At 45.9% G+C, this 27237-nt stretch overlaps 1 protein-coding gene across 5 annotated transcripts in view; it reads right to left on the reverse strand.

Moving 5' to 3' along the window:
• The window catches only part of LOC130355913 (chymotrypsin A-like), a 211882-nt gene that overhangs the window by 80114 nt on the left and 104531 nt on the right, over positions 1 to 27237 (reverse strand). Inside the window, exon 1 of one of the 5 annotated variants that reach the window (XM_056556764.1) lies at positions 18902 to 19082. The exons of the other annotated variants lie outside the window; for them this stretch is intronic. The gene's annotated coding sequence lies outside the window, so the exon portion shown is untranslated. Of the gene's footprint in view, positions 1 to 18901; positions 19083 to 27237 lie in introns of those variants that run through there. 5 annotated transcript variants of the gene reach the window in all.

The raw sequence follows: 27237 nt of genomic DNA on the forward strand, positions 1-27237 counted from the left end.
GCTATGGTGATGGTATGGAGTATATGTATGGAGAGAGCTCAACTTCCGAGCTAACGCTATGCATGCTTAACGCTCCCATGATGTACTTATCTGCCCTACCTGTTAATGGTTTCCCCCTCTTTACTTTATGTAAAGAAACCACACCACTTACTATGTAAAAAGAAAAATCAGTAATTTACCGTATTTATCGGCGTATAACACGCACTTTTTAGCCTAAAATTTTTAGCCTAAAGTCTGTGTGCGTGTTATACACCGATACACCCCCAGGAAAGGCAGGGGGAGAGAGGCCGTCGCTGCCCGCTTCTCTCCCCCTGCCTTTCCTGGGGTCTAGAGCGCTGCTGTCGGCCCTTTTCACCCCCTGGTTATCGGCGCCGCTGCCCGTTCTGTCCCCCTGACTATCGGTGCCGGCGCCGATAGCCAGGGAGAGAGAAGCGGCGCCGACAGCCAGGGGGAGAGAAGGGGCAGCGGCACCCATTGCCGGCGCCGCTGCCCCCTTGCCTCCCCCCATCCCCGGTGGCATAATTACCTGAGTCCGGTCCGCGCTGCTCCGCTGCTCCAGGCCTCCGTCGTGCGTCCCCGGCGTCATTGCTATGCACGGCGCGGCGCATGACGTCAGAGCGCCGCGCCGTTCAGCGCATAGCAATGACGCCGGGGACGCACGACGGAGGCCTGGAGCAGCGGAGCAGCGCGGACCGGACTCAGGTAATTATGCCACCGGGGATGGGGGGAAGCAACGGGGCAGCGGCGCCGGCAATGGGTGCCGCTGCCCCTTCTCTCCCCCTGGCTGTCGGCGCCGCTTCTCTCCCCCTGGCTATCGGCGCCGGCACCGATAGTCAGGGGGACAGAACGGGCAGCGGCGCCGATAACCAGGGGGTGAAAAGGGCCGACAGCAGCGCTCTAGACCCCAGGGAAGGCAGGGGGAGAGAAGCGGGCAGCGACGGCCTCTCTCCCCCTGCCTTTCCTGGGGGTATATCGGGGTATACACGCGCACACACGCACCCTAATTTTTTCATGGCTATTTGGGTAAAAAACTTTTTTTACCCAAATATCCGTGGTAAAATGAGGGTGCGTGTTATAGGCCGGTGCGTGGTATACCCCGATAAATACGGTACTTAAATGGGCACTGTCACCAACTTAATTTTTTGATATGTTGTAGTACTTATGTACTACAACATATCTCTAATATACTTTTATTTTTTTCATTAAAAAGGTTTATTTTACATTTAAAAACCGGCCACTGAAAAAGGAATGATTTTGGAGTGGCAATCAGTCCTTTTTCAGTTAGGCTGCACTCGCTCCCTGCCTGTCAATCAGACAGGTGGGAGCGAGCGCATTGGCTCCCAGGCCACTGGCTGGGAGGCCACTCCTCCTGCACATCGCCGCCGCCGCCTCATTGCCGCCGCTGTCCCTGCACGCCCGCTGCCGGACTCTGCAGTAGCTGCAAGTGTAATGAGGGAACGGGGTATGCGGGGCAGGGGGGGGGGAGTGAATGGGCTAGTGCCGTAGCTAATGGGCTAGCAAAAAAAAAATAGGATAGTGGGAGCTACGCTTTAACACAACTTGGTATGAAGATTCTACAACACACAGTGCAAGCCAAATAGTATTATATGCAATCAGCATACAAATACAATCATTATAATTACTGATAAAAATAACCCACATAAACATACCACATTACACCTATAGATATCATACGATACACATAAACCTTCTTCAAAGAATACATAATACATGTTGATCCTCCTGCACCTAATCTATCCCTGTTTCAAAAGGGAATCAAAACTAGTCTGTGAGGATATATGGGCTGTTTGTAGAATGGTAAAGGGGGATACGGTCAAAAGGTTGTTGATAGTGGTTTCCTATCTTAGACCTCTCGAGGTCTGGGGGTTTATTTCTCTTACACTGCCCCCTCAGGAGACAGCCCGGATCTGCAGCATTTCTGGAGACTAATAATAAACAGGAAAATACTACTAGCATTCCTCACATGGATCAACTGCGATACAATTAATGGTGGTGCTCAGCAGGTAGAAGTACACTATAGCAGTATTATCCATCCAAAGAATGAAACATGCAGCACCCACCACGTGATCAAACAAATCTTTTTATGTTGGGCTGGTCATGGTGGCATGAGGCACATGTGATGCCATGAAATGGCAACACCTCTCATGCCCAGCTTGGAATAGAAAGTTTTTTTGTCTCATGGTGAGTGCTGCATGTTTTATTCTTTAGATGGATATTTCTTCAGGTTAGTTAGCAGTAGCTGCAAATCTGCACCATATAATGTAGATTTTGGGGCGAATGTGTTGTGGATTTACTGAAGTTGATGTCAGTGCGAAAAATGTAAAAAAGGGAAATAATCATTGTAAAATTTGCAGTAGTGGGTTTTCCTGTGAAGTTATATTTTTGCAGCAACATATGCAGTAGTACATTTCATTTTAGATTTATTGTAAACTAGCTGAATACCCGGCGTTGCCTGGTTTTTTCTTTCCTAATCCTTGTTGGGGAGGAAAGTCAACAAAGGAGGAAGCATTAGACTTCATATCCCGCCCTCATATCCTGTCCTCATATCTCGTCCTCCTATCCTGACCTCCTATTCCATCCTCCTATCTTGACCTCCTATCCCGTCCTCATATCCCGACCTCCTAACCCGTCCTCATATCCCGACCTCATATCTCGACCTCCTATCCCGACCTCATATCCCGTCCTCCTATTTTGACTTCTTATCCCATCCTCCTATCCCGTCCTCCTGTCCCGTCCTCCTATCTCGTTGTCCCATCCCGACCTCACATCACGTCCTCACATCCCGACCTCACATCCCGACCTCACATCCCGACCTCACATCCCGACCTCACATCCCGACCTCACATCTCGACCTCACATCCCGACCTCACATCCCATCCTCACATACCGTCCTCACATCTCGTCCTTATGTCCCATCCTCATATCCTGTCCTCAGGTGGGACTGATTTGTGATGAAGATATTGTAAGCTGAAAATAGAAGAGGATGTGGCTTTGTGGGACTGGGCGTGATTTGCAAGCCAGACCGATTCACAAAAAGGGTAGATAATAAAAGGGGTGGGGCTTAAAATGTCGGCATGTTTTTGTGAAATGGGGTGTGGCCTGCAAGCCGGATTGACACATTCACCAGGAGATGCAGAGCGGAGTTTGTGGAGCAAGGTACTGGAAGTCCCATATACTTGCATGAGACTTGAAACAAAAACCCATCATTTATATAAGGGTGTAAGTAAGCTTTAATTTAACTATCATATCTTTTTATTCGACATACTAGCTGAATACCCGGCGTTGCCCGGTTTTTCCTTCCTCATCCTTGTTGGGGAGGAAAATCAACAAAGGAGGAAGCTTTTTACTTCATATCCCATCCTCATATATTGTTGTCATATCTCAACCTCATATCCCGTCCTCATACCCCAACCTCCTATCCCGTCCTCCTATCCCGTCCTCCTATCCCGTCCTCCTATCCCGACCTCCTGTCCCGACCTCCTGTCCCGACCTCCTGTCCCGAACTCCTGTCCCGTCCTCCTATCCCGTCCTCCTATACCATCCTCCTTTCTCGTCCTCATATCCCAACCTCCTATACTGACCTCCTATCCCGTCCTCCTTTCTCGTCCTCATATCCCGACCTCCTATCCTGACCTCCTATCCCGCCCTCCTATCCCATCCTCCTATTCTTTCCTCCTATCCCGTCCTCCTATCCCAACCTCCTATCTCGTCCTCCTATCCCGACCTCCTATCCCGACCTCCTATCCCGACCTCCTATCCCGACCTCCCATCCCGTCCTCATATCCCGACCTGTAAAATGTGCACCAGGTATTGAAATATCTCCAGCCGTACGGAAGTTATGTGGGAAAATACATTTCCCATTGATTTGCATGGGACGTTAAACAAAAACCCCGACCCTCACAAATGGGGGTAGTTAAGGGTTAAATTAACTATCCTATATTTTAAGTGGACATATAAGTAACATGTGACCAAGTATTATGGAAATATCTCCAGCCGTTTGGAAGTTATGCAGTAACATATATTTCCCATAGACTTGTATGGGACTTTAAACATTAACCCCGCCCCTGGCAAATGGTGGTGAATAAGGGTTAAATCACCTATCCTATGTTTGTTGTTGACATATAAGTAACATGTGTGCCAAGTTTCATGTTAATATCTTTAGCCGTTTGGAAGTTTTTGTGGAACATACATATATAAATACATACATACATACATACACACGTTGAGTTTTATATATATAGATAAGTAACATGTGTACCAGGTATTATTGAAATATCTCCAGCCGTACGGAAGTTATGTGGGAACATTTCTCGTAGATTTGCATGGGACATTAAACAAAAACCCTGACCCTCACAAATGGGGGTAGTTAAGGGTTAAATTAACTATACTATAGTTAACTATCCTATAAATTAACTATCCTATATTTTAAGTGGACATATAAGTAACATGTGACCAAGTATTATCGTTTATGCCGTTTGGAAGTTATGCAGTAACATATATTTCCCATAGACTTGTATGGGACTTTAAACATAAACCCCGCCCCTGGCAAATGGGTGTGAGTAAGGGTTATGTCCTATGTTTGTTGTTGACATATAAATAACACGTGTGCCAAGTTTCATGTTAATATCTGTGGATGTGATGCTGGAACACACCCACACACATTGGGGGAGATTTGTCAAAGGATTTAGACTGGTTTTTCCTGTCTAAATTTGTCGCACAGAAAGTCGCAGTCTAAATATGTGAGACTTTTGTGCGACTTTTGCTGTAGAGGATTTTTAGAACATGATGCATGCAAGTCTATTTTAGACGGAAATGCATTGGAAAATGCATTGGTGCTGAATTTATCAAGTACGACTTTTGTGCGACAAGTCGCATCTGCCCAAAATACGCTGAAATGTCAGACCATGTTGGAGCAGGTCTAAATGCAGTTTAAGCTGTAGACCCTGAAGTCTTAGCACAGAATTTATCAAGGGCTGTGAGACCTTTGATAAATTAGGAGCACAATAGACAGGAGACAACCACATACGCTGCTCTATAAGCATACCCAGAATAGACTAGATTAGGAAATGTCCCCCATTGAGTGTCGTATAGATTGTCACTTCCCTATGTAAACCTACAATTAGAGTGAACTAAGCAGCGATCACAATCCAAGATTTATTGTTCTTCTAGGGCATCTAAGTTTGAAGTCTAAGGTTATAGGAGTTTCTTGGCACTGACAGTAGAGTAAATCATTTTATTTAGCATGTGGAAGGCAAAGTTGACTTAAGCTTTTGGCATCAGGCTGTGTAAACAAAATTGCCTTTGTAAGCAACTTTCAAAAGTAAGTCCATCCCCATATTATTGATCTGGCGACATGACCTAATATGATCAACAGAAATAAGCCATTAAACCCAAAAATAAAGATATTGTAAATTGATAATATTCTGATCACAGCACTTTATAACCTACGAATCCTAGATATTGATGAGTATTTGTGAAGTGTCTGACACCAATGACTTCATTAGGTTAGGTGGGTGCTCACATGGTGGGAAAACCTGCAGCAAATTTGTGGCAAAACCACTGCAAATTCTGCATATGTGATGTCAGGATTATGATGTAAATTTGTGGTAGATTTCACTCCTCTACTTTGAAAAGGGGTAAAAACTGCAAAAAAAAAAAATGCCTTAAAATCAGAAATACAAATTTCAGGCCAATTACAGGCTACACGTGTAGTTTGTAGAGGGGTTCAGTGTCTTCTTAGGGCAGTCAGTATACTGCCAGCATTGAGGCTGCCAATTCTCCCCTACCCCTTAAACAAACAGTGTAAGTACAGAATGTACAACCTACACTGCACATCTGAAGTCTGAGTTAAGTCTCCAAGAGCTGTAAGCAGCTCCTTCTCAGCTGTAGTGCCACGGCTCTATGGGCATGCTGGCTGGGGCTCTGATAAGTGGAGCAGCAGATCAGAGAGAGTCCTGCAGGCTGCTGCTCAACCAATCAGCACTGGTATAGTGTAGGGGAGGATGGAGTGATGCTGGTTTCCTTTGAAAGGGAAGCAAGGGGTGGTTACATTTGGAAACTGCCTCATTGCATATGCCCCGTGGGCATTTATGTATTTTTGGGTTTAAATGGGCACTGTCAGATACAAAAACTTTTTATATGTTGTACATCTTTGCGAAACATTAAACTTTCTAATATACTTCATAAGAAAATGTTATTTCCTTTTTATAGAAATCATGGCTTATAAAATCATGGCTTTGTCCAAGCTGAAGCACAGACATGGACAATGTCCAGTAAGTGAGGGTGGGCTATCACTTCTCTGTGTCTGATAGGACAGGAGAAAGCACAGAGGAGTACTATCAGACAAGAGAGAGCACAGAGGAGTCCTATGAGACAGGAGAGAGCACAGAGGAGTACTATCAGACACGAGAGAGCACAGAGGAGTACTATCAGACACGAGAGAGCACAGAGGAGTGTTATCAGACAGGAGAGAGCACAGAGGAGTACTTTCAGACAGGAGAAAGCACAGAGGAGTACTATCAGACAGGAGAGAGCACAGAGGAGTACTTTCAGACAGGAGAAAGCACAGAGGAGTACTATCAGACAGGAGAGAGCACAGAGGTGTGCTATCAGACAGGAGAGAGCACAGAGGAGTACTATCAGACAGGAAAGAGCACAGAGGAGTGCTATCAGACAGGAGAGAGCACAGAGGAGTACTATCAGACAGGAGAGAGCACAGAGGTGTGCTATCAGACAGGAGAGAGCACAGAGGAATACTATCAGACAAGAGAGAGCACAGAGGAGTCCTATCAGACAGGAGAGAGCACAGATGAGTAATATCAGACAGGAGAGAGCACAGATGAATACTATCAGACAGGAGAGAGCACAGAGGAGTACTGTCAGACCGAGCACAGAGGAGTACTGTCAGACAGGAAAGAGCACAGAGGAATACTATCAGACAGGAGAGAGCACAGAGGAGTCCTATCAGACAGGAGAGAGCACAGAGGAGTACTATCAGACACGAGAGAGCACAGAGGAGTACTTTCAGACATGAGAAAGCACAGAGGAGTACTATCAGACAGGAGAGAGCACAGAGGTGTGCTATCAGACAGGAGAGAGCACAGAGGAGTACTATCAGACAGGAAAGAGCACAGAGGAGTGCTATCAGACAGGAGAGAGCACAGAGGAGTACTATCAGACAAGAGAGAGCACAGAGGAGTCCTATCAGACAGGAGACAGCACAGATGAGTAATATCAGACAGGAGAGCGCACAGATGAATACTATTAGACAGGAGAGAGCACAGAGGAGTACTATCAGACCGAGCACAGAGGAGTACTGTCAGACAGGAAAGAGCACAGAGGAATGCTATCAGACAGGAGAGAGCACAGAGGAGTGCTATCAGACAGGAGAGAGCACAGAGGAGTACTTTCAGGCAGGAGAAAGCACAGAGGAGTACTATCAGACAGGAGAGAGCACAGAGGAGTACTTTCAGACAGGAGAAAGCACAGAGGAGTACTATCAGACAGGAGAGAGCACAAAGGAGTACTATCAGACAGGAGAGAGCACAGAGGAGTACTATCAGACAGGAGAGAGCACAGAGGAGTAATATCAGACAGGAGAGAGCACAGAGGAGTACTATCAGACAGGAGAGAGCACAGATGAATACTATCAGACAGGAGAGAGCACAGAGGAGTACTATCAGACCAAGCACAGAGGAGTACTGTCAGATAGGAAAGAGCAAAGAGGAATACTATCAGACAGGAGAGAGCACAGAGGTGTGCTATCAGACAGGAGAGAGCACAGAGGAATACTATCAGACATGAGAGAGCACAGATGAGTAATATCAGACAGGAGAGAGCACAGATGAATACTATCAGACAGGAGAGAGCACAGAGGAGTACTATCAGACCGAGCACAGAGGAGTACTGTCAGACAGGAAAGAGCACAGAGGAATACTATCTGACAGGAGAGAGCAAAGAGGAGTACTATCAGACAGGAGAGAGCACAGAGGAATACTATCAGACAAGAGAGAGCACAGAGGAGTCCTATCAGACAGGAGAGAGCACAGAGGAGTAATATCAGACAGGAGAGAGCACAGATGAATACTATCAGACCGGAGAGAGCACAGAGGAGTACTATCAGACCGAGCACAGAGGAGTACTGTCAGATAGGAAAGAGCACAGAGGAATACTATCAGACAAGAGAGAGAACAGAGGAGTCCTATCAGACAGGAGAGAGCACAGAGGTGTGCTATCAGACAGGAGAGAGCACAGAGGAATACTATCAGACAAGAGAGAGAACAGAGGAGTCCTATCAGACAGGAGAGAGCACAGAGGAGTAATATCAGACAGGAGAGAGCACAGATGAATACTATCAGACAGGAGAGAGCACAGAGGAGTGCTATCAGACCAAGCACAGAGGAGTCCTGTCAGATAGGAAAGAGCACAGAGGAATACTATCAGACAGGAGAGAGCACAGAGGTGTGCTATCAGACAGGAGAGAGCACAGAGGTGTGCTATCAGACAGGAGAGAGCACAGAGGAGTACTATCAGACAGGAAAGTGCACAGAGGAGTGCTATCAGACAGGAGAGAGCACAGAGGAGTACTATCAGACAGGAGAGAGCACAGAGGTGTGCTATCAGACAGGAGAGAGCACAGAGGAATACTATCAGACAGGAGAGAGCACAGATGAGTAATATCAGACAGGAGAGAGCACAGAGGAGTAGTATCAGACCGAGCACAGAGGAGTACTGTCAGACAGGAAAGAGCACAGAGGAATACTATCTGACAGGAGAGAGCAAACAGGAGTACTATCAGACAGGAGAGAGCACAGAGGAGTCCTATTAGACAAGAGAGAGCACAGAGGTGTCCTATCAGACAGAAGAGAGCACAGAGGAGTCCTATCAGACAGAAGAGAGCACAGAGGAGTACTATCAGACAGGAGAGAGCACAGAGGAGTGCTATCAGACAGGAGAGAGAACAGAGGAGTACTATCAGACAGGAGAGAGTACAGAGGAGTCATATCAGACAATAGAGAGCACAGAGGAGTACTATCAGACAGGAGAAAGCACAGATGAGTACTATCAGACAGGAGAGAGCACAGAGGTGTGCTATCAGACAGGAGAGAGCACAGAGGAGTACTATCAGACAGGAGAGAGCACAGAGGAGTACTATCAGACAAGAGAGAGCACAGAGGAGTCCTATCAGACAGGAGACAGCACAGATGAGTAATATCAGACAGGAGAGCACACAGATGAATACTATTAGACAGGAGAGAGCACAGAGGAGTACTATCAGACCGAGCACAGAGGAGTACTGTCAGACAGGAAAGAGCACAGAGGAATGCTATCAGACAGGAGAGAGCACAGAGAAGTACTATCAGACAGGAGAGAGCATAGAGGAGTGCTATCAGACAGGAGAGAGCACAGAGGAGTACTTTCAGACAGGAGAAAGCACAGAGGAGTACTATCAGACAGGAGAGAGCACAGAGGAGTACTTTCAGACAGGAGAAAGCACAGAGGAGTCCTATCAGACAGGAGAGAGCACAGAGGAGTAATATCAGACAGGAGAGAGCACAAAGGTGTGCTATCAGACAGGAGAGAGCACAGAGGAGTACTATCAGACAGGAAAGAGCACAGAGGAGTGCTATCAGACAGGAGAGAGCACAGAGGAGTACTATCAGACAGGAGAGAGCACAGAGGAGTAATATCAGACAGGAGAGAGCACAGATGAATACTATCAGACAGGAGAGAGCACAGAGGAGTACTATCAGACCAAGCACAGAGGAGTACTGTCAGATAGGAAAGAGCAAAGAGGAATACTATCAGACAGGAGAGAGCACAGAGGTGCGCTATCAGACAGGAGAGAGCACAGAGGAATACTATCAGACAGGAGAGAGCACAGATGAGTAATATCAGACAGGAGAGAGCACAGATGAATACTATCAGACAGGAGAGATCACAGAGGAGTACTATCAGACCGAGCACAGAGGAGTACTGTCAGACAGGAAAGAGCACAGAGGAATACTATCTGACAGGAGAGAGCAAAGAGGAGTACTATCAGACAGGAGAGAGCACAGAGGAATACTATCAGACAAGAGAGAGCACAGAGGAGTCCTATCAGACAGGAGAGAGCACAGAGGAGTAATATCAGACAGGAGAGAGCACAGATGAATACTATCAGACAGGAGAGAGCACAGAGGAGTACTATCAGACCGAGCACAGAGGAGTACTGTCAGACAGGAAAGAGCACAGAGGAATACTATCTGACAGGAGAGAGCAAAGAGGAGTACTATCAGACAGGAGAGAGCACAGAGGAATACTATCAGACAAGAGAGAGCACAGAGGAGTCCTATCAGACAGGAGAGAGCACAGAGGAGTAATATCAGACAGGAGAGAGCACAGATGAATACTATCAGACCGGAGAGAGCACAGAGGAGTACTATCAGACCGAGCACAGAGGAGTACTGTCAGATAGGAAAGAGCACAGAGGAATACTATCAGACAGGAGAGAGCACAGAGGTGTGCTATCAGACAGGAGAGAGCACAGAGGAATACTATCAGACAGGAGAGAGCACAGAGGAGTACTATCAGACAGGAAAGTGCACAGAGGAGTGCTATCAGACAGGAGAGAGCACAGAGGAGTACTATCAGACAGGAGAGAGCACAGAGGTGTGCTATCAGACAGGAGAGAGCACAGAGGAATACTATCAGACAGGAGAGAGCACAGATGAGTAATATCAGACAGGAGAGAGCACAGAGGAGTACTATCAGACCGAGCACAGAGGAGTACTGTCAGACAGGAAAGAGCACAGAGGAATACTATCTGACAGGAGAGAGCAAAGAGGAGTACTATCAGACAGGAGAGAGCACAGAGGAGTCCTATTAGACAAGAGAGAGCACAGAGGTGTCCTATCAGACAGAAGAGAGCACAGAGGAGTCCTATCAGACAGAAGAGAGCACAGAGGAGTACTATCAGACAGGAGAGAGCACAGAGGAGTGCTATCAGACAGGAGAGAGAACAGAGGAGTACTATCAGACAGGAGAGAGTACAGAGGAGTCATATCAGACAATAGAGAGCACAGAGGAGTACTATCAGACAGGAGAAAGCACAGATGAGTACTATCAGACAGGAGAGAGCACAGAGGAGTACTATCAGACAGAAGAGAGCACAGAGGAGTACTATCAGACAGGAGAGAGCACAGAGGATCACTATCAGACAGAAGAGAGCACAGAGGAGTACTATCAGACAGGAGAGAGCACAGAGGAGTACTATCAGACAGGAGAGAGCACAGAGGAGTACTATCAGACAGGAGAGAGCACAGATGAGTACTATCAGACAGGAGAGAGCACAGAGGAGTCCTATCAGACAGGAGAGAACACAGAGGAGTACTATCAGACAGGAGAGAGTACAGAGGAGTACTATCAGACAGAAGAGAGCACAGAGGAGTACTATCAGACAGGAGAGAGCACAGAGGAGTACTATTAGACAGGAGAGAGCACAGAGGAGTGCTATCAGACAGGAGAGAGCCCAGAGGAGTGCTGTCAGACAGGAGAGAGCACAGAGGGGTGCTAGCCTACCCTCCCTTACTGGACTTTGTCCATGCCTGTGCTTCAGCTTGGACAAAGCCATAAATTGTATAAGCCATGATTTCTATAAAAAGGAAATAAAATTTTCTCATGAAGTATATTAGAAAGGATAATGTTGTGCCAAGATTTAAAACATATAAAAAGTGTTTGATTCTGACAGTGCCTATTTAAGGAAAACAGTGCATGTGCATGTACAGTGGGGCAAAAAAAAGTACAGGGTGGGCAAGTTATATAGATACACCTTAATAAAATGGGAATGGTTGGTGATATTAACTTCCTGTTTGTGGCACATTAGTATATGTAAGGGGGGAAACTTTTGAAGATGGGTGGTGACCATGGTGGCCATTTTGAAGTCGGCCATTTTGAATCCAACTTTTGTTTTTTCAATAGCAAGAGGGTCATGTGACACATCAAACTTTTTGGGAATTTCACATTAAAAAACAATGATGTGCTTGGTTTTAACGTAACTTCATTCTTTCATGAGTTATTTACAAGTTTCTGACCACTTATAAAATGTGTTCAATGTGCTGCCCATTGTGTTGGATTGTCAATGCAACCCTCTTCTCCCACTCTTCACACACTGATAGCAACACCGCAGGAGAAATGCTAGCACAGGCTTCCAGTATCCGTAGTTTCAGGTGCTGCACATCTCGTATCTTCACAGCATAGACAATTGCCTTCAGATGACCCCAAAGATAAAAGTCTAAGGGGGTCAGATCGGGAGACCTTGGGGGCCATTCAACTGGCCCACGATGACCAATCCACTTTCCAGGAAACTGTTCATCTAGGAATTCTCGGACCTGACACCCATAATGTGGTGGTGCACCATCTTGCTGGAAAAACTCAGGGAACGTGCCAGCTTCAGTGCATAAAGAGGGAAACACATCATCATGTAGCAATTTCGCATATCCAGTGGCCTTGAGGTTTCCATTGATGAAGAATGGCCCCACTATCTTTGTACCCCAATATACCACACCATATCATCAATGTTTGTGTTCCAACAGTCTTGGAGGGATCTATCCAATGTGGGTTAGTATCAGACCAATAGCGGTGGTTTTGTTTGTTAACTTCACCATTCACATAAAAGTTTGCCTCATCACTGAACAAAATCTTCTGCGTAAACTGAGGGTCCTGTTCCAATTTTGGTTTTGCCCATTCTGCAGCACCTGAAACTACGGATACTGGAAGCCTGTGCTAGCATTTCTCCTGCGATGTTGCTATCAGTGTGTGAAGAGTGGGAGAAGAGGGTTACATTGACAATCCAACACAATGGGCAGCACATTGGACACATTTTATAAGTGGTCAGAAACTTGTAAATAATTCATGAAAGAATAAAGTTACGTTAAAGCCAAGCACATCATTGTTTTTCTTGTGAAATTCCCAATACGTTTGATGTGTCACATGACCCTCTTCCTATTGAAAAAACAAAAGTGGGATTAAAAATAGCTGACTTCAAAATGGCCGCCAGGGTCACCACCCATCATGAAAAGTTTCCCCCCTTCAGAAATCCCCATATCAAACCTCTTCTACTCTGTGCAGTTCCCGAGACAAGTAGAGATGTCAACAGAGAGCACTGTTGCCAGACAGAAAACAACAACTCAACTTCAGTAGCTGATAATTATTGAAAGGATTAAGATTTTTTTATAGAAGTAATTTACAAATCTGTTTAACTTTCTGGAGCCAGTTGATATATATATATATATATATATATATATATATATATATATAGAAAGATTTTTCCTGGAATACCCCTTTAAAGATGATTGGCCTACATAAGATAGGAAACCTCTTAAAGGGGTACTCTGGTGGAAGATAGGAAATCTCTTAAAGGCTAAGTTTCCACTTGTTTTTTTTCTGGCAGTTTTTGGAATACTGTCACTGCAGTTTTTGAGCCAAAGCCAGAAGTGTATTCAAAAGGAATAGGACATATAAAGGAAGGACTTACGCTTCTCCTCCCTTATGGATCCACTTCTAACTTTGGCTCAAAAACTGCAGTGGCAGTATTCCAAAAACTGGCAGTAAAAAAAACAAGTGGAAACTTAGCCAAAGGGGTACTCCGGTGGAAATTATTATTTTTTTAAATCAACTTATGCCAGAAAGTTTAACAGATTTGTAAATGACTTCATCTGCTGTATGCTACAGAGGAGGTTGTGTAGTTTTTTCAAGTTACATAGTTACATAGTAACTATGTAACTACATAGTTAGTACGGTCGAAAAAAGACATATGTCCATCAAGTTCAACCAGGGAATTAAGGGGTAGGGGTGTGGCGCGATATTGGGGAAGGGATGAGATTTTATATTTCTTCATAAGCATTAATCTTATTTTGTTCCAGGAATGTATCTAATCCTGTTTTAAAGCTGTTAATTGTTCCTGCTGTGACCAGTTCCTGAGGTAGACTGTTCCATAAGTTCACAGTTCTCATGGTAAAGAAGGCGTGTCGCCCCTTGAGACTAAACTTTTTCTTCTCCAGACGGAGGGAGTGCCCCCTCGTCCTTTGGGGGGGTTTAACCTGGAACAGTTTTTCTCCATATTTTTTGTATGGGCCATTAATATACTTATATACGTTTATCATATCCCCCCTTAAACGTCTCTTCTCAAGACTAAACAATTGTAACTCCTTTAATCGCTCCTCATAGCTAAGATGTTCCATTCCCCATATTAGTTTAGTCGCGCGTCTCTGCACCCTTTCCAACTCCGCAGTGTCCCTTTTATGGACGGGTGCCCAAAACTGAACAGCATATTCCAGGTAAGGCCGTACCAATGATTTATAAAGGGGGAGTATTATGTCCCTGTCCCTTGAGTCCATGCCTCTTTTGATACATGACAATATCCTGCCGGCTTTGGAAGCAGCAGCCTGACATTGCATGCTATTCTGTAGTCTGTGATCTACAAGTACACCCAGATCCTTCTCTACCAGTGACTCTGCCAGTTTAATCCCCCCTAAGACATACGATGCATGCAGGTTATTAGTACCCAGATGCATAACTTTACATTTATCCACATTGAACCTCATTTGCCAAGTGGATGCCCAGACACTTAGTCTATCCAAGTCATCTTGTAACTTATGCACATCCTCTATAGACTGTACCGTGCTACAAAGCTTGGTGTCATCTGCAAAGATAGAAACAGAGCTGTTAATACCATCCTCTATATCATTAATAAATAATTTAAACAACAGTATTGGACACAGTGCTCTCTGCTGACACCCCTGTCCATGTCAGGAACTGTCCGAAGCAGTAAAGGTTTGCTATGGGGATTCGCTAATGCTCTGGACAGTTCCTGATGTGGACAGAGATGGCAGCAGGGAGAACTATGGTCAGACAGAAAAGAACTACACAACTTCATCTGGAGCATATAGCAACTCAGATGGAGTTCCCTAAACATCAGCTTTTTGCTCCAACTACAGAGTTTTATAAACTGTTTAGACGTTATGCCCAGCCAAAAATCTCTCCAGCTATCTGGGCATGTGGACATGGTCAGTCGTGTCACCCCACCTTACTCTCCAATGCATCTTGCACTGCTTCCTCCAGGAGCATTGATGAGATCTGTGTACATTTGGGTGTAGTATTTATGAATGAAATTGTGACATGGGCAGAGTGCAATTATTTACATCTATTAGACACTCCCTTATTTCTTTTTAACCTGTCTTATGTGAATGTGTTTTTATGGAATATTTATGTGGGATGGTTTTCTAATTTATTATTAAAAATCCATTCATTTTTTTACACAGTTGTTTTTGTTGGCTATTTTATGTCAAGAACCTGTAGGTGTATACACAGTATTAAAGTTTCCCATTCACATATTGTAGCTGCCAGCCCAAAGATAGCTAACTATCTCGATCCCTCCATACACATGATCATTAAAGTCAACTTATTGCTCCAGAAAACAAAAGCATCAAACACTTAAAATACAACGTGTGTGATCCTTCTGTTGAGACACTCTCCAAACACATTAGATGGTTACCTGCTAAAATCAGCAGTTTTGGCTAGCAAATGCCTAATATATATGTAATGAGTATGAGGGTCTTTAGGATGGGAGAACATTGGAAGCCTACAGTGCTGATTAGGATCTCTTGCGGCCAGAATTGTGTGCTGGGAGAGAGGGGGCGATATGAATGAGAATTCCCGGACAACAGGACATTTAATCATCTGTGTTGGCATGCAAATGAATAAGGGTGTGCTTGGATCCCTTGCTGGTTTGAGTAGATCATTGAGTAAAGGAAATAACCTGGCACCACCAAATTAAATAGTGTTTTATTTTACGAGATCAAAAAAATAACAATATTACAACAAAAAGGTAAACCCCTTAAGGGCACACCAATTTTTTATTTTTTATTTGTTCCTCCTCGCCTTTTAATAGCCATAGAGCTTTCAATATTCCACCTACTGACCTATATGAGAGCTTGTTTTGTGTGCCACCAATTTAACTTTGTAGATATACCACTCATTTCAACACAAAGCTAAAGAAAATCTCCCCAAAAATTGGAGAAGGAGGTGAAAAAATAGCCACCAGGGCTGTACTGGCCCTTGGGCATACTGGGCATTTGCCTGGTGGACCGGGCTGTCTGTGGGCCAGGCCATCCATTTGCCCTTAGCAGTGACACTCACTGTGGTGGGAGCAGCCGTGGCCCATGGCCGCCGCTTTAAGAGAAAGCAGATGCAAGGGTAAAGTTGTCAGCCCTAGACTGGAAAGCCTTCGCTTTAAGAGTGTAGCCCAGCGTTTGCTGCTTTAAGAGACGTGAGAATGTCTCCTTAACTACGCCCCTCATGTTGGCCTTAGTGAAGAGCGGAGCCAGCAGGCTCAGAAGAAGAGCACAGTGCTACTGTGGGAGGGGAGTATGGTTTTTCCGTTTTATTTTATTTTTTTATCTTGGCTATAGGGGCTGATATTTTTACCTATAGGGGGCTGCTGCTTCTACTACATCCTAAAGGGGGCTGGTACTTCCGCATTTTAAAGAGGGCTGCTGCTGTTACACCCTAAAAAGGCTGCTGCTTCTACTGCATCCTTAAGGGGTCTGATACTACTACATCCTAAAGGTGGCTGCTGCTTCTACTGCATCCTTAAGGGGTCTGATACTACTACATCCTAAAGGTGGCTGCTGCTTCTTCTACATCCTTAAGGGGGCTGCTGTTACTACTAAATGCTAAAGGGGGCTGCTGCTACGACTACAACCTTAAAGGGGCTACTACTACTACATCCCAAAGAGGTCTGCTGATACTACATCCTAAAAGGGCTGCTGCTACTACTACAGGCTAATGTGGACTGCTACTACTACATCCTAAAGGGGCCTGTTGCTACTTCTACATCCTGAAAGGGGCTACTACTACTACATGCCAAAGAGGGTTGCTACTACTACATCCTAAAGGGGGCTGCTGCTACTACTACAACTTTAAAGGGGCTACTGCTACTACATCCTAAAGAGGGCTGCTGCTACTACATCCTAAAGAGGGCTGCTGCTACTAGATCCTAAAAGGGTTGCTGCTACTACTACATTCTAAAGTGGGCAGCTACTAATATATCCTAAAGGGGGCTGCTGCTACTAATACATCCTAAAGGGGGCTGCTGCTACTAATACATCCTAAAGGGGGCTGCTGTTACTACTTCATCCTAAAGAGGGCTGCTGCTACTACATCCTAAAGTGGGCTGCTGCTGCTACTACATCTTAAAGGGAATGCTGCTACTACTAGTACCTAAATGAAGATGCCAGAAGAGTATAGATAGCAGAAAAGTAGAGAAAGAGTAGAAGGAAGGATAGAATGAAAGTAAATAGACAAAAAACTTTGAGAGTTGAGGAGAGGGAGAAGTGATATGGATGGGTGACAATCTGGCTGCGAGGTGGTAACAAAAGTAACACTTTTAATCCCAGAGGGGAGTTGGGAAATGCTGTAAGATATTAACCCCTTAACCACAATGGACGTAAATGTACGTCATTGTGCCGTGATACTTAACTCACCATGACGTACATTTATGCTCCGCCATGACCGCGAGCACCTGACCAGCATTCGCGTCAAGCGCAACAGGTCCCAGCTGCTATCAACAGCCAGGGGCCCGCTGGTAATGGCCGACATCCGTGATTGTGCGGATGTCCACCATTAACCCTTCAGATGCCGTGATCAATCACGGCTTCTGTGGCAGCGCGGTACTTTAAATGGATGATTGGATCGCCCGCAGCGCTGCCGCTGGTATCCGATCATCCATAATGGCGGACGGTGGACCCTCACCTGCCTCCGTCCATCTCCAGAGGTCTTCTGCTCTGGTCAGAGATCGAGCAGACCAGAGCAGAAGATCACCGATAACACTGATCAGTGCTATGCCCTATACATAGGATTTAACAGTATTAGCAATCAAATGATTGCAATAAATAGTCCCCTATTAGAGTATAAAAAGACTTGTTGACCTGTTGCCGCTATACCCTGTATTAGGGGGGCTACTGGGACACTTTTAAATGAACCTGTTGGTATTAATAAGGTGTTTCAGCAATTCTATAGTGGTCTCCATACCTCTCAATCACCGACTGTTCCAGCTGGTTTAGTGTCTTTTTTGCAAGGTTTTCCTCTTTAAATGCAGCTCAGCCTACTGCATTGGATGCCCCCTTTTCTGATGAAGAAATCTAGAGGGCTATTGCTTCTCTTCAATCGGGGAAGACCCGAGCGGCTTATCCCCATTTTACAGAATCTCTTTAGCGTGGCCCTGGAGACTGGGAGACTCCCGGACTCTATGAGAGAGGCCCTTATTGAGGTTCTTCCCAAACCAGGTAAGGATCCAATGCTGTCAGATTCCTATAGGCCCATTTCTCTCCTTAATGTAGATATCAAACTTCTGGCTAAAGTTCTAGCTAATCGGCTGTGTAGGGTCATAGCCTCTGTCAAACATCCTGACCAGACAGGTTTTATGCCAGGGAGGGCCACGGATATTAATGTACAAAGATTGCACCGTAACATAGCTGCAGCTGAAGGGGATGCCTCTGGGGGATATGTAGTTAGCCTAGATGTCTATAAAGCCTTTGATTTTGTGGAATGGCTGTATTTGCAGGGTGTTTTGGGGGCCCTACAGTTTGGGCCTCGGTTCCGGGCGTGGGTACGGTTGTTATATGATAGCCCTAGAGCTAGGGTGCGCACTTATCTAGAGGTTTCTGACTCCTTTCAGCTAGGAAGAGGGACGAGGCAGGGGTGCCCCCTGTCCCCTTTTTTGTTTGCCCTGGCCATTAAGCCCCTGGCTGCGGCTATCTGAGCATCTCCTTGTATTCATGGAGTACGTAGGGGTTCCTTGGAAGAAAAAGTGTCCATGTATGCAGATGATACTTTGGTTTACCTAGCAGATGTCCATGATTCCCTAGGGGCCTTGTTGGCTTTCCTTGAGGATTTTGGTTCCTTGTCCGGTCTCAGGGTTAATTGGGCCAAGTCTTCCTTGATGCCTCTGTCAGTGACGGCTGCACTTGTTCCCCCGCTTCCTTATGGGTTGCAGGTGGTCACTCACTTTAAATATTTGGGAGTGGAGGTTTCTGCGTCTGTAAAGGACCATGTAAAGTAAAATTTAGATCCTGTGTTGTCATCTGTGATAGCTATATTACAGGCCTAGTCCCCTTTACCTCTATCTCTGGCTGGCAGGATTAATATATTTAAAATGATTTATCTGCCTAAGTTTTTATATTTGTTTCATCTTTCCCCGGTGAATCCCCCGAAGAGATTCTTTACGAGGCTGAATGGCGCTTTGAGATGCTTTTATTGGCAGGACAAGCATCCGAGACTGGGTCAAGCACTGCTCCAAGTGCCCAAACTGAGGGGAGGCTTAGCTGCTCCCAATATGCACAATAATTTTCTAGCATCTCAACTGGTGTATGCTGCCTGGTGGATCGACTTGGATCTGGCGAACGCTTCCACTGCTCTGGCGGGAGTTCTTATGGGTTTGTATGAAACACTGACTAATACCCTGTACAGGTTTACCCCTACTTCTAGGTTATTGTCCCCTATTAGGACTGTGGCCAAGGTGTGGTCAGTGGTTTCTAGATGCTTTCCACTACCGGTAATGTGTCCCAGGGCACCACTGTGGCTAAATCCCCTTTGAGCACCTGTAGGAGTTGGAGGCTGCCAGGTTCTTGAGCGCTCATGGAGTCAAATTCGCCATGCACTTGTTTGGGGAGTTTCCTGCTTTCCTTCATTCCAAGAAATGTGTGACCGCTTCCATCTCCCTCGGAGTGCCCAGTTTAGGTACTTCCAGTTGAGACATGCGGTGGTGGCGCAGTTTGGCTCCCTTGATGTGACCCCGGCCTATTCTGAAGTGGAGTTGCTTCTGGGTAACGCTAACCTCACTAAACTTTGACTCAGGCTTATACATTATTCCAGCAGGTCCGGATCCATTTTAGTTGGCTTTTGCAAAGTGGGTAGATGATATTCCTGATTTGACGGTTGATCAGTGGAAGGAAGTTGTTAAGACCTACTACCCCATGGTGGTTAGTGCTAGAGATCTGCTTATTCAGGTTAGGTTCATCCTTCGATTATATTATACTCCGGTTAGGCTACTCTGTATGGGTATCTCTTCTTCAGATGTTTGTTTTCGGTGTCATGCGGATGTGGGCTCTCTTCTACATGCTATGTGGAGTTGTCATTGTGTGGAGCCCTTCTGGAGGGAGGTGCTGCAATTCTTGGCAGACCACTTGGAGTTTCCTCATGTGTTTTCCCCTGTTGTTGGGCTGTTGGGTGTTATTGATGACTTAGCTTTGGGCTCCCATAGGCGCCTGCTTATTCAGTCCTATTGTTCTGTGCTTGGAAAGTTCTGATTATGGCCTGGAAGGATACTCCCCCTCCTCCCATTGCCCGATGGTTCAACCTAGTTAACAAATATGTTCCGTTGTACAGGATGCTGTACATTAGTCGCAAGTGCCCCAAGAAATTTGATAAAATCTGGAATCCTTGGCTTCTTATAGGAGAGTCGGTTGTCCCTCCGGAACGAGTTGGTTCCTCTGGGTAGGTTGGTTGTTTTTATATTGGGCAAGGAAGTTGGGGATACTCTGGGGATGTGTGGGAATGTGTGTGTGTGTGTGTGTGTATTGTCCGCATTTCTGTTAAGTGTTTTGGTGTCAGCCGGGGGTAGATATCCTCGACTGCTTACTTCAAGGGGTTGTACTGCTGCTCATTTGCTCCTGTTTTTTGAGGTGGTGGGGATGGGTCTAACTCTGGCTGTATGTTGTTTTATTTTTGTATTGTGTTGCTAAATCATTAAAGTTATACATAAATACTTTAAAAAAATAAAATAAAAATCTAATTGTAATCCCATTGTGCACTCAATATCCCATAATGATAAAGTGAAAACAGAATATTGGAAATCTTTGCTAATTTATTAAAAGGAAAAAGCTGAAATACTGCAGTAACATAAGTATTCAGATGCTTTACTCAGTACTTAGATGAAGCACCTTTGGCAGCTATTACAGCCTCCAGTCTTCTTGGGTGAGATGCCACAACGTTTACACCTGGATTTGGGGATTTTTTACCATTCTTCTCTGCAGATCATCTTAAGCTCTGTCAGGTTGGATGGGAAACATCGATGGACATCTATTTTTAAGTCTCTACAGAGCTTTTTAACTGGGTTTAAGTCAGGGCTCTGGCTGGGCCATTCTCAGAGTTGTCCCACTTCTCTGCTGTCTTGAATGTATGCTTAGGGTCATTGTCTTGTTGGAAGGTGATCAGCCCAGGCTAAGATCCAAAGCTCTCTTTATCAGGTTTTCATTAAAAGAAATCTGTCACCAGTGTCACCTGCACTAACCTGTCAGTACCGACAGATTGTGCAGGTGACACTGATGACAATGGTACTTACCTTGTCCCGTTCCGTGCAGGGGATCTCCGGTAATCTTCTCCGGTAAGCTTCAGCTCCGGCCTGGCTTGGGGAACGGACGGAGCTTAGTGACGTCACCTTTGCTGGGTCCCGCTACTAGAGAACAGCAGGGGTGACGTCACTAAGCTCCGCCTGTGCCTCAAGGTAAGTACCATTGTCATCAGTGTCACCTGCACTACATGTCTGTACCGACAGGTTAGTGCAGGTGACTCTGGTGACGGATTTCCTGAATATGTCTGTACTTTGCGCCATTCAGCTTTTTCTTAACTCTGACAGTGTCCCTATCACAGCTCATGGTGCTGCTACCTCCATTCTTCTCTGTAGTTTTGTATACTATGGTGTTAGGCAGGTCATTTGAAGTTCCTGGTTTCATCCAGAAATTATGCTTATAATTGAGGCCAAAATTTTAAATCTTTGTTTCATTAGACCAGACAATCTTTGTTCTCTTGGTCTGAGAGTCCTTTAGGTGCTTTTTTTTTTCCAATTCCGGGCAAGCTATAATGTGTCTTTTACTGAGTAGAGGCTTCTTTCTGACTAGCTCTAGGAAGAGTCCTGATTGTTCGAAACTTCTTCCATTTAGGAATTATGGTGGTTACTGTGTTCTTGGAAACTTTCAGTGTAGCAGAAATGTTTTTGTAGCCTCATTATTAACACAGCCTCTGAGCTCTACATGTAGTTCTTTCCCCCTTATGGCTTAGTTTTGGCTCTGATATGCACTGTCAGCTGTGAGACCAAGTATAAACAAGGCTGTGTCTTTGCAAATTCTGTCCAATCAACTGAATTTACCACAGGTGACTCCAGTCAAGGTGTAGAAGCATCTCAGAGATGATCAAGAGAAATGGGAGGTCCACAGGGCTAAATTTCAAGTTATGCATTTATTTCTTATTTTTTTTATTATTATTTTTTTTTTAAATTTAGTCCGCATATGGGGACTATTACATGGAATCTTTTGCTATTGCACAGCATTGATCAGTGTTACCTGCACTTTGTTGCTCTAGCCTTCCAAAGCAGGCTAGAGCAACACAAAGATTGGGCGGCACAAAGGGAAGTAGGAACCTTCTGGCTGTCATGTAAGGTGATCCAGACCATGTGATTAACCCGATGTGGTCCTGATCACCTCAGAAACAAACCGGTAACATAGAATTGCCAGCTTTAAATCCTGCAATCTGCATGGGGGGGATGATATCACAATCCTGCTCCGTAGCTGCCACCTTTGGGAGGGAAGAGGTTAAAGGGAAACTGACAGCCAGTTCACCTGCACTTAAACCAATACCTGTGGTTATACTGTGAGTAAATCGTATTACAATCAGGTATCACTTACCCGGATTCACAGTCCCGTTCCCAAAATACCAGTTGTATTAGCCTCCATTGCTAATAGCTGACTTTGTGCAAAGTAGGTGGGTCCTAGCATGCTGATGAGTACGCTGGGTTCCGTCTCCATTGTGCAAGGCATGCTTTTAGCCATGGAGGCTAATACAACTGGTATCTCCGGAACAGGACCGCGGATCTTGGTAAATAATACCTCATTGTAATCGGCTTCACCTGCACTACAACCCCATGTATTGGGTTTCAATTAAAGATTTAATGTAGCTGGCATCCTGTTACATGTGCATCAAAAGGTAAGACGTGGGATTTTACAAATACATTTAAATATATCATTTAAATATATTTATTCTACACCATGAGATACAGCCTGGACAGTTTTTGCTTTTTGCTCATAGCTCATATATTAGATACATGCTTAATAAATGTGATTAATCTTGCATGTATTAAATACCTCCTTGTGCTTTTCCTGCTATCTGTACATTCTGTAATCTACTTAATATATGAAAAAAGAGCAAACATGAACTCTGGCCAGAGATATGTTACATATGGTAGAGTAACGTGATACTATAGTGTAGACAGTTAAGGTGTGGGCTTCTCTTCCTAAATACCGTATATACTCGAGTATAAGCCGACCCGAGTAGAAGCCGAGGCCCCTAATTTCAACCCAAAATCCCAGGAAAAGTTATTGACTCGAGTATAAGCCTAGGGTGGGAAATACATCATCCCCCCTCTGTCATCATCCAGACCCCCGTCATTAACATCCTCATCATCATCACCGCCTGTCATCATCCAGACCCTCATCATCATCACCTGTCATCATCCCCTTGTCATCATCCCACACCCCCCCCCTTCATCATCCCCTTGTCATCATCCCCACCCCCCTTCATCATCCTCTTGTCATCATCCGCCCTCAGTGGTCTTCAACCTGCGGACCTCCAGAGGTTTCAAAACTACAACTCCCAGCAAGCCCGGGCTGCCATCGGCTGTCCGGGCTTGCTGGGAGTTGTAGTTTTGAAACCTCTGGAGGTCCGCAGGTTGAAGACCACTGCGGCCTTCGACATCATCCAGCCCCCTCTCACCCCCTTTAGTTCTGTACAGTACTCGCCTCCTCTCTGCGCTGGTCCGGTGCTGCAGGACTGTCCGGTGAGGAGGTCGCCCGGTGGGATAGTGGTTCCAGGCTGCTATCTTCACCGGGGGCGCCTCTTCTCCGCGCTTCGGGCCCAGAATAGAGGCGTTGCCTTGACGATGACGCAGAAGTACGTTGGTAATGAACGTACCTCTGCGTCATCGTCAAGGCAACGTGACTATTCTGGGGCCGAGCCCGAAGCGCTTAGAAGAGGCCTCCCCGGTGAAAATAGCAGCTCGGAACCACTATCCCACCGGACGACCTCCTCACCGGACAGTCCTGCAGCACCGGACCAGCGCCAAGCGGAGGCGAGTACTGTACAGAACTAAAGGGGGTGAGAGGGGGCTGGATGATGTCGAAGGCCGCAGTGGTCTTCAACCTGCGGACCTCCGGAGGTTTCAAAACTACAACTTCCAGCAAGCCCGGACAGCCGATGGCTGCCCGGGCTTGCTGGGAGTTGTAGTTTTGAAACCTCTGGAGGTCCGCAGGTTGAAGACCACTGCGGGTGGAGAGTTCACTCGAGTATAAGCCGAGGGGGGTGTTTTCAGCATGAAAAATCGTGCTGAAAAACTCGGCTTATACTCGAGTATATACGGTAGTTCAAGCTTAACCTTAAGGTGAATTGCAAGGATATTTCATCACTCATCTGCTGACCGTGCATCACAGTATTTCTACAGCATTCATCATCTGTTAAGTTACATTATCGACAAAACATGCACTATATATTATTATCAGCCAAATGTGTATAAAACCTACGGGGGCAGATTTACTATTGTAACTAAACCAGTTTATGAAATCCCTTGCAATACTTATTCTGACACATACTAGTATGTTGGAATAAAAGGGCAAGGCTTCAGAGTTGGACTGAGTGTGACACATTTGGGATCATTTTAGAACACAGTAGAAGAATGTTGGGAAACAGCACCAGATCCAACTCGGTAATGTTATAAAGGAGATCTGTAGTGCAATATAATTTATCCCCTATCCTTCGGATAGGGGACAAGTTATATATCATGAGGGGTCTGAGTGCTAGGGGCCCCCTGATCTCCCGGACGAGGCCGCGGCAGTATGCTGGAAAGAGGGTGTTCCATCCCCGCATCATGCGGCGGCCGACACGTCCCCTCCATGTATCCCCTAGAGATACATGGAGGCGGCGTCTCTGCCACGGCTTTCTGCTGGGGACGACACTGCACTTTCTGCAGACTGCCGGGGCCCCGTCTAAGAGATCGCGGGGGGCCCCAGAGCTCAGAACCCCCGCTATCTATAACTTATCCCTTTTCCTTGGGATAGGGGATAAGTTATATTGCACTACAGATGTCCTTTAAAGGGGTACTCCACTCCTAGACATCTTATCCCCTATCCAAAGGATAGAGGATAAGATGTCTGATCGCGGGGGTCCCGCCGCTGGGGACCCCCGCAATATAGCATGCGGCACCCACCTGTTACTGCTCCGGAAGTGCTGGAGGGTCTGGCTCCTGACCACGGGAAAGGAAGATCGTGATGTCACGACTCCACCCCAATGTGAGGCCACGTCCTGCCCCCTCAATGCAAGTCTATGGGAGGGGGCGGAGCCAGACCCTCCAACGCTTACGGAGCAGTAACAGGTGGGTGCCGCATGCTATACTGAGGGAGTCCCCAGCGGCGGGACCCCCGCGATCAGACATCTTATACCCTATCCTTTGGATAGGGGATAAGATGTCTAGGGACGGAGTACCCCTTTAAGGCTTGTCACTTGTTTTGTGTGCAAAAATTGCACAAAAATGCCACAACTGCCACAGAGCTTCACTTTTTTTGCTGCAAATACGCAGCGGCCAGATGTTAGCAGAAAGTAGATAGGGAATCATGAAAAACACAATACCTAGTTGCGTTTTTGAGTTTGGCGTTGAAACTTAAGCGTTTGTTGGTGCAACATCTACACTGTGAGCACAGCTTCTGTATATTGTCCTGTATATGCCTATACTGTATACTCCTAGTGGGGCTGGGTCCTTAAGGGGCCAAAACACATTTTTCATGAAAAAAACGGCTGAAAAATGGGCACAAATTTTTAGCAGTTTTTTAAACTAAGGCTAAAAATATTGCCAAAAAGTGTGAACTTAACCTAAGGATGCCATTTTTGCGTGGTTTTGACCATAAGTGGTACTGGAACATAAACTACAGCTCATTGCACCTATGCACGTGTATACATATTGTAGAACGGGACCCTTCACACAAACCCAAACAGGCAGGTGTCACAGTCTTGTAGTCTTGGGTTTATTGTTATAATTTACATACAGCAATAAGTTACACTTGCCACATGCGGTATAACAGAAATTCAGAGTCTCTATTAAAAAGAATACACAAAAAAGCCGCAAAAATGGCAACTGCGCATAATTTTGCATCTAAAATACACCAAAAAATGGTGTACATTCATCCAAGGACCCTAAGCACAGCCAAGACAACGTAGACAATTCTGCAAATGTCCTTGAGTGGCCCAGCCAGAGCCACTTCATTTCGAGGCTCAAAGCTCAGTCCATCTGATTGCAGAATATGACTCCATTATAAGTCTATGCAGCCCAGTGTTTCTTGTTTCCCAACCATGGTGCAGGATTTTTTTTATTCTTAAATTTCCCACCCCAGCCTGCACACCTGTGACTCACGCTGCCGGCGCAGCAGGGGTGGGGGGGGGGGGGGGAGGGAAGCTTGTGCCGGCGCACACAGCGTCCCCCTCCCCCTTGCGGTGCAGTATGTGAGGCCAAAAATGGTGCCCTGCCGGAGAGAAGAACTGGCTGTGGAAGCTGTGCTGGATTCCCCTGCTGGCTTGCAGGTACTGTACCCTTTTCACCCCTCTGTTACCCCTTCTCAACCCTGTCCAAACCTCCACCCACCCGTCACCCATGTCCCCCTTCCGTCACCCATGTCCACCCTCCTGTCATCCATGTCCACCCCCCTGTCCATCCCTGTAACCCATGTTCACCACCATCCAACCCCCAGTCTACCCCCTGTCACCCATGTCGACACTCCTATTCACACCTCTGTCCCTTTGTCACCCCTCTTTTATCCCCCTTGTCATCCTTGTCCATCCCCATGCTTCACAGAAGGTATGGTGTTCTATGGATGCAACTCAGCATTCTTTCTCCTCCAAATGGTACAAGTTGAGTTTTTACCAAAAAGTTCTACTTTGGTTTCATCTGACCATAAGATACTCTCCCAATCCTCTACTGGATCATCCAAATGCTCTCTAGCAAACTTGAGACAGGCCCGGACATATACTGGTTTGAGGAGGGGGAAACGTCTGGCACTGCATGACTTGAGTCCCTGGGGGCGTAGTGTGTTACTGATGGTAGCCTTTGTTACATTGGTCCCAGCTCTCTGCAGGTGATTCACTAGG

This window comes from Hyla sarda, chromosome 2 (assembly GCF_029499605.1).
Source record: "Hyla sarda isolate aHylSar1 chromosome 2, aHylSar1.hap1, whole genome shotgun sequence".
Taxonomy (NCBI): domain Eukaryota; kingdom Metazoa; phylum Chordata; class Amphibia; order Anura; family Hylidae; genus Hyla; species Hyla sarda.